We start from the raw sequence: 6952 nt of genomic DNA, 5'->3' as shown, positions 1-6952 counted from the left end.
TTGATTCATCTATTTTAGAAATTGTTCTGTATATTTTAGACAATAATTTGGGGGTTTTAGATTAAAAAATTGTACCACACTTGGTGGTGTTTGTAATTCAGCTTCACTGGGATTAAATTTCTTTTTTACTATGGATTTAATTTGTTGATATTCCAAAAATCGTTTCTTGTTGATCCCATATTGTGTAACTAGTCTGTCAAACGAAATAAAGTCTGTTCCTTCCAATATATGTTCCAAGTATTTAATTCCTTTGCAACTCCAATCTAGAAAGTTTATCATATTATTGTTTTGTAATATGTCCGGATTGTTCCAGATAGGTGTACGTTTGCATGGGATTAATGAAGACTCTGTCATTTTTAGAAACTCCCACCATGCTGTCAGAGAAGAGCTGATGTTGATGCTTTTAAAGCATTCATGTCGTTTGATGTTTGAGCTGATAAATGGTAGGTCAAAGGCAGAGGCGTCACGGTGTGATTATTTTACGTGTAGTTGTTTTTTTCCTGTGTAATAATATTCAACATTGCTATCAATACATTTTTCAAAAAATGCCTCTCTGTGCAAAATGGGTTCAAAAACATAAACAACTGTGGGATACTGTTTGTCCGTGATTTGAACAGGGGGACCAAATCGTGTCAGGATCAGCCTGATGTTATTTGTATCCCACTATAACTTTACTGTATAAAGAGCTAGCATCTCCAAAATGTCAGGAGTAGTTAGTCATTACAAGTGTTTCTGAACTAAAAATCAAGAATATGGGATACTGTTTGTCAGTGATTTGAGCAGCCCAGAGCGTGCTCCGGACAAAGGGAAAACCAATCTCTTGAAGATTTGCTTCACCATATTTTCTAGTCTTTGGCTTAGAATGAAGTTGGTTTGGAAACATATTCAGCGACGCTTCATCTCCTGCTTTGCGTTTCTGTGGCCGCCCGTGCTAGCAGTGTCCAAGCGTTGTCCCCCCCCCTTTTCATACCGCGCCCCCCCCTGCAATGGCTCTGCGCCCCCGAGAACCTCAAAGCGCTGTACAATTCCACTATTCATTCACTCACACATTCGTACACTAGTGGAGGCAGCTACAGTTGTAGCCACAGCTGCCCTGGGACAGACTGACAGAAGCGAGGCTGCCATATCGCGCCATCGGCCCCTCTGGCCATCACCAGTAGGCGGTAGGTGAAGTGTCTTGCCCAAGGAAACAACAACTGAGGCTATCCAATCTGCGGCTCAAATCGGCGACCTTCCGATTACAAGACAAACTGCCAACTCTTGAGCCACGATCCCCCCTAGATCGCTTTACTAGTCCCTAAGGACCCCAAAGCACTTTACACATTCAGTCATCCACCCATTCAGTCACCCATTCACACACTGGTGATGGCAGCAACATTATAGCCACAGCCACCCTGGGGCGCACTGACAGGCGAGGCTGCTGGACACTGGCGCCACCGGGCCCTCTGACCACCACCAGTAGGCAACAGGTGAAGTGTGTTGCCCAAGGACACAACGACCGAGACTGTCCAAGCCGGGGCTCGAACCGGCAACCTTACGGTTACAAGATGTACTGCCAACTCTTGAGCCACGATCGCCCCGTTATCACTACAAACATGCTGTGGAAAAATAATAATAAATTTTTTTTTAATTAAATAACCTGTGTGTATTTTGAGGGCCTGTAAGTCAAGAAAAACTTTCATTTATTCACTTTATTTGAAATTAACTTTCTATATTAAAGAAGTCCTGTAAGTCACTAAAGACATCTAACTCGGGGACCTGGTGAGAACTTTCTCAGATTTATTTATTTGTTAATGGAAATGATCATTTAAATAGAAAAGAAAAAGGCACAGCTTTGCCCACAATCATCATTAACTATTTTTTTTACTGAGAGTCCTCATTTCATTTTGATGACTCTATAGTCTTTATGTACTTGTATAGTTTGGTGCTGTTGTTCACAATTACATTAATGACATTACTTCTTTGGCACAACTTTGGTATTAAACGGTTATGTTAAGTTGTGGTGATGTTGCAGTATTACCACAATAATACTTTAGTATGATGTTAGTGTTACTGCAGTATCAAATGAGCGCCATAGTAATAAATATTATAGTAGTAATATGGTGGTAGTTTTGTATTTGCCCAGTAAGCTGAGTGTTAAAATGTGGACAGTAAAATGTGATTAGACATTAGCAGAGATGCTAATTCTGCCAGGATAAAAATGCTGAAAGAATTCCCTGACTTACACTGTCTTTGTGTCTTTGTTTAGAAGCAGAGCGACACAGATGGATCCAGTTCTCAACCCTGTCATTGTTGTGGTGGTGGGTAAGCATTTCGTTGTGACCTTTGTGGAAAAAAATTTTACCAGGAAAGAAGCCTAAAACTACATCAATGTAGACACACAGGAGACAAAACGAACTACTGCAAAGAATGTGGGAAAGGCTTCCCCACACCAAGTGAATTAAAACAACATGAACTCTTCCACAAAGGGTTTAAAAAGCACGTCTGTGACCAGTGTGGGTCATCATTCACCACTGCAGGTGACCTTAAAAAGCATAAAAGAGTCCACACAGGAGAGAAACCATACAAATGCAGACACTGTGACAGATGCTTCTCAAAATCAGTTAATCACAATGATCATGAATGTACACACCTTGAAGAGAACTACAGCTGTAAGTAAAGCTCTAGGAATCTCTGCTAATACTCTATACAATCTTTCAACCTCCTGATTCTGTGGTAATCCCTACTCCCAAAACTCTTAAACGGTTTCAGACCTATAAATCTTAAAACCTTCCACTAATCAGAATAAGAATCAGAATCAGAAGACGTTATTTATCCCCAAGGGGCAATTAACAAACAACAGAGCAACATAATGTTGAAGATAAGGACAATAAGAGCAGCACCACCCCCCCCCCCCCCCCCAAGGGATTAATAAAGTTTTATTTAATCTAATCTAATCTAATCAAATAACTTTAATCTCAGCCAAACCGATTTACTCACGAACAACGCCAAACAATAACATTTTTATGTTATCTAAGTGACTTATATATCATCTTTAACCTGAGTAGCGAAAGACCGCGGGGTTTTGAAAACGATGTGCCGGGACTTTGCTGTTCTCGTCGGCTCAGATATTTGAAGTTTACACAGCTCGCCTGAAAATATGTTAAAAGTTTATTTTGCGACCCAGAAAGAGTAACAAGTGTAATATTAAAACTAAGTAGCTGCAGTAGTAGTAGCCATTGCTGGAAACTGGAATTGGCTGGGCCAATCTGGGATATGGTTTTTCAATTTTGTTGTCTGGGTGTAAAATCGGGAGAAATTCGGGAGAATGGTGGCTCCGGGATATTTTCGGGAGGGGCACTGAAATTTGGGATTCTCCCGGAAAAATTGGGAGTCCTGAAAGGTGAATAAATAACTGTAAGTGTGTAAAGTGTCGGCAGTATAAGAAGAGTGTAGTTTATGTTTATGGCTGTAGGAAATGATCTTATCAGCTGGAGTTAAAAAAGCAGAGTGGCTTTGGGGACAAAGGTGGCTGTCTTCCTCTCAGTCCTGCAGGAAATGCAGCGGAGGCGTTGCCCAGAGGGGAGCCATTGAAATGTGGGGTGAAGAATGTCAGAGGGGTTGTTGATGATTTTGGCTGCCTGTCTAAGGGCCTGTTGGCTGACCTGAGCCAGAGTTCTGACAGAGACCTGCCTGCATGATTTTAGAGCACACTGATGCATTGTGCTACAGTTTGTTCCTGTTCTTAAGGCTGAGGGAGTGGAACCAACAGGTGATGGAGAAGGTCATGATGCTTTCCAGGAATGCATAGTAAAAAGTCATCATGATGGATGTACTGACTCCAAAGGAGTTGAGTTTCCTAAGGAGGTATAGCCATTGGTGGCAGCTCCTGAGAATCTCCTCTGTGTTGGCAGAGAATTTCAGGAGGTTGTCAAAATTGGTTCCCAGGTATTTGTACTCCTCAACTACCTCCACTGGTTTCCCAAAGATGGTGGTGGTGACTGAAGCAGCCAGATCCCTCTGCCTACTGGAGAAGGTCACCACCATCTCTTTGGTTTTGCTCACGTTCAGACGTTCAGTTCAAGTTTGGAGCTGTCACACCACTCTACAAACTCCTGCAGAGCGGGTCCGTGGTGTTGTGAGGGGCCTGACAGCAGTGACAGGAGAACTGTGTCGTTAGTATATTTAACCAGGTGACAGTTGGGCTGTGTGGATCTGCAGTCATCGGTGTAGAGGATGAAGAGCAGGGGGGAGAGCACACAGCCCTGGGGGGAGCCAGTGGAGGTGGAACAGAGACTGGAAAGAGAGTTGTTGACCCAAAGTTTCTGAGTCCTGTTGGTCAAAAAGTTCAATATCCACAGGATTAGCTGATCGTCCAGGTGAAATCAGGAGGAAAGTTCAGTGGTGGGATATGAGGCTGCACGGTGTTGAACGCTGATGAGAAATCAGCAAACAGAAGTCTGGCGGAGGAGTCGGGGAGCTCCAGATGCTTGTGGATGGAGTCCAAGATAAATCATCATGTCATAAAATAAATTTATTGTTAGTGCTTATTGTTACTTGTTTTTAATATAGTCTAAAAGGGCCGTCTCTGAGTAGAGTCTGAGCCAAGAGTACTGACAGGAAACTGCATGCTTTTGCAGAGCACAGGAGCCGCAGGCAGAAAGTGAAACTAAGTAGAGTGTTTGATCGAAACTTAAAGTGTGCGTGACGTGAAGAGGAAGTATATAAATAATCAGACAGGCTGCTGCTTTTTCAGACTGAAGCTGATGTTGTCTCTCTGCTCAGTCTCCATATTCCGGAATATGTAAAATTAAAGATCATTTTATGAGGTTTGACCACTTTGAGCCGTGTCTTTCTTTGCCGTTAAAGAATACAAAGAACTGGATTTAATAATCATCAACACCTCTGCATGCACGGTAAGCAAACTGGAGTGGGTCCATCAGGGGGTCAGTTGCTGTTACGATGTGTTGTTTTATGATCTTCTCCATGGCCTTTATCACAAGGGAGGTGAGGGCCACAGGACGAAGATCATTCAGAGACTTTGGGTTGTTTCTTTTGGGGATGGGGATGACAGTGGAGTGTTTCCACAGCTGGGGGATGGTGTGACTGTCAATTGAGTGTTGAAATACAGGGTGGGCCATTTATATGGATACACCGTAATAACATGGGAGTTGTTGGTGTTAAAGTCCTGTTTGTGGCACATTAGTATATGTGAGGGGGCAAACTCCTCAAGATGGGTGGTGACCATGGTGGCCATTTAGAAGTCGGCCATCTATAATACAACTTTTGTTTTTTCAATAGGAAGAGGGCCATGTGACACATCAAACTTGTTGGTAATGTCACAAGAAAAACAATGGTGTGCTTGGTTTCAACGTAACTTTACTCGTTCATGAGTTATTTACAAGTTTCTCTTTGTTCACAGCCATTGTCCACCCCAGCTGTAAAACTCAGAAACCAGTCTTACTTGTTATCTTCTATCTTGGGATTTACCCAAGGTGTAGGTCCTTCTACACGTTCTATAATGTCCATGTCGATTAGTTCATTGATCTTTTTCTCCACTGCATCCCTCAAGTGATAAGGTATGCGCCTCAGTGGCTGTGCTACTGGTTTCACGTTTGGATCAATGTACAGGCTGATCTGTTTTGTGTTTAACTTTCCTACTCCTTTGAACACTTTTGGATACTTTTCTTTAAGAGTGTGCTTTAAATCTGTGACAGCCGCCACATTTTCACCTATTTTCAACACTCCTGACTTTGTAGCAGTCTTTTTCCCAGGAGTGGTTCACCATTACCTCTAATCACAATAAATTCAGCCTCTTCAGTCCTGTCACCAATCTTGATTTCACATCTGAATGCACCTTTAACCGTGAGTGCCTGTGCTGAGGAATATGCATATCAATTCCTCTGCTCTTTGGGTACATATGAGTGACACTTTATATTTTCAGCTTTTAGCTTTTCCCATATGTTTTTTCCCATCACATTACTTGTAGCTCCAGAGTCAACTAACATTTTCAACTCTATTCCCCCAACAGAAAAGTAAGTTTCTCAGGTACATTATCATCATTTACAGTAAATGCATAATCATCTTGTTCAACAGCATTCACATTTTGTTTCTTTTGTCTTTTTGTACGACACATTTTTGAAAAGTGGTTCTTACCATTACACTTGTGACATGTTTGTCCTCGTGCTGGGCATTTGGGATCTTTGCCCATGTGGTCAGTATAACCACACCTGTAACACTGTCTGTCTGTTTTATTATCATCTCTCATTTTTGCTTTTGGTCTGTTGTTCTTCTCTTTCTTTGCTGTAAAAATCAGGCTGACCGTGTCCTCTCCTTTCTTTTCCCCGGTGACGCTCATCGCCGCCATCTGCTCCTCCACGCGTTCACAGTGTGAAGCCACCTCCAAAGTGCGAGTTAGGGTTAAGCCTGGACCCTCCTCAAGCAGCTTGCTCCGTACATATTCAGAAGTGCATTTACTCAGGATGGCGTCCCGTATGGACTGATTCTTATATAGCGCTTTTCTACTCTCCCGGAGTACTCAAAGCGCTCATCTGGTTATCATTGTCACCTGGAAAGTCAGTCTTTTGCAGCTCGCCTTAAACGTGTACAAAATTGTTGCACAGTCTCACCTGGTGTTTGGGACAATTTGTGGAAAGTTTGGCGTGCATATGCAAAATTCACTTGAGGAACAAAATAAGTGTTGAGCGCCGTCACCGCCGCGGTGTAGTCCTTCGCCTCTCCCGTCTGTGGTAGAGTGGAGAAGACGTACCGCACGTCCTGCCCGGCCAAGTGCAGTAGAAGAGCGCATCTCCGCTGTCTGATCACATCTGTAGCATTATCCATCAAAACAAGACCTTTCCCATCAGCAAACAACTCGAAGGATGTTAACCATCGCGTCCATCTCGGTCCGAGCGTAGCTGGATCAGTGTAGCAGGCGAACGGTTGAATGCCCGACTTTTACATGTTAGCCCAC

This window comes from Neolamprologus brichardi, chromosome 9 (assembly GCF_056152115.1).
Source record: "Neolamprologus brichardi isolate AB-2024 chromosome 9, ASM5615211v1, whole genome shotgun sequence".
NCBI classification, from domain to species: domain Eukaryota; kingdom Metazoa; phylum Chordata; class Actinopteri; order Cichliformes; family Cichlidae; genus Neolamprologus; species Neolamprologus brichardi.
Note: the sequence above shows the minus strand (reverse complement) of the source record.